Below are 1,871 nucleotides of genomic sequence, written 5' to 3' on the forward strand. Positions count from 1 at the left end.
ATAGGTCAAATTGTCCATGCAATTAGAAATAATGAGATTGATGTAGAGTGAGCTCTGCTTACCATATATGGTATCATTGACAATAATCATAGTACATGTACATATATTTATGGGCTATTGTACATGCAGTGCAAATTGGTATAAGCAACAAATATCTTTTGATCCTTAATAGAATATGACAAAAAGCTCAAAATTAAAGATACTCAAATATTGGAAGAGAAGACACAAGTAGAGGAGAAGAAACATAATATTACTGGTTAGTGTATCATCAGTACATACATGTAATAATTGATGAGACATGCAATATTCCCTTAATGTAGAAGATTATGAAAAACTGAAACTCAAAGTAGCTGTTATGGAGGAGAAGGAGGAACAATATCTCAAGGAGAAACAAATCATTATTGGTTAGTTAACTGTACACACAGCATGTATTAGATGAGAGAATATGTTTATTGTGGATAGATGATGTTCAAAATCTGAAAATTGACGTTTCTGAGAAAGACAAAGTTATAGCCAAACTGACATCACAAGTAAAGGAACAATCACAGAATGAGAAACAGATCATTACTGGTTAGCGTATTATCATCAATCAATAATAATTATTAATATTCTATTAATTTATAGACCTTAAAGAAAAGGAGTTGTACATAGCCAAACTAGTGAAGGAAAGACAAGAGAGGGTCCTCAAGCAACCTATCAAAGAGACTAGTTCCATTGGACTACAATTTAATTACCTGATCCCTTCAATGGGTAAATTAATCATGTACATGTACATGTACACATGTGAATGATTGTGTGTGTACTATACTGGTATTAGATATGATGTGTGTGTATTGCTTCAGATTCACTAGACTCTAGTGTCATTATAGCTGGACAGAAGCTCTTTATCCTACAAGAAGACAGGTCTCATTCACTCCAGTGGGAGAAATGTGGATTCAGATTAGAGTGTCCTCAAGGAGCAGTGTCCAAGGATACTGAAGTAGCTGTTACTGCCCTAGCTGGTGGTAATTTCAAGGTACCCAAAGGTACTGTGCTAGTGAGTGCAGTATATGCAATATCAGTATCTAAGGCACTATTAAAACCACTGGTAATAGAGCTACAACATTGTGTGGATCTAAGGAACACTAGTCAGACTGGTTACCTCAAGTTTGTGAGAGCTCCACTGAAGTCTCCCAATGCTTACCAGTTCAGTATAGTTGAAGGAGGATCTTTTAGTGTAGGGAACAGGTATGGTTCTATTGAACGTGATGAATTCTGTGCTTTTGGTATTGGACATGTTGGTAATGGAGACACACCTAATGGAGGTGGGAATGGATCAGAGAATGATACACAAACTCAAGGTATACAATAGTGTTTGTATTGATAATTTACTGTTGATGCGTTTGTATGATGTATAGGAACAAATAATGATAGTGAGGAGGAGACTAATGGAGGCACACCTAATGATAGCAATAATGGAGCAGGAGAGAATAGTAGTGGAGGAGGAGCCACTCCATCAACAAGTACTACACCACCTCATGGTATGTAACTGTATCATGTATACTGCATGTTATGTTTTACCTTATAGACTCAATTAATGACAATCCTTCTCAGTTAGCCCATGAGGTAGGATCCCATACTACTGATGAACCAACTGTACATCAGTCAGATCATGTACTAAGTGATTCTGATGAACCTACAGCTACTGTATCCAGTGAACAGTGTCCAGCAAGGAATGATGATGAATCATCTACTGATCATTCCACTACACATTCAGGTAATAATGGTATATTATATGTATTACGTACATTATTATAAATACATGCAGCAGCTTCTCATGATACATTGTATTCTGGAATGATGTACTATGATAAGAAAGAAGCTGGTCATTG

The 1,871-nt window shown here is 36.2% G+C and overlaps 1 long non-coding RNA gene across 1 annotated transcript; it reads left to right on the top strand.

Moving 5' to 3' along the window:
* Positions 1-133: 133 nt before the first annotated feature.
* LOC109584619 (uncharacterized) lies at positions 134-497 on the top strand. The gene is made up of 3 exons (XR_002186086.1): positions 134-256; positions 321-404; positions 463-497. It is a non-coding gene; the product is annotated as an uncharacterized LOC109584619 (long non-coding RNA).
* Positions 498-1,871: the final 1,374 nt, after the last annotated feature.

This window comes from Amphimedon queenslandica, unplaced genomic scaffold (assembly GCF_000090795.2).
Source record: "Amphimedon queenslandica unplaced genomic scaffold, v1.1 AMPQUscaffold_13191, whole genome shotgun sequence".
Taxonomy (NCBI): Eukaryota; Metazoa; Porifera; class Demospongiae; order Haplosclerida; family Niphatidae; genus Amphimedon; species Amphimedon queenslandica.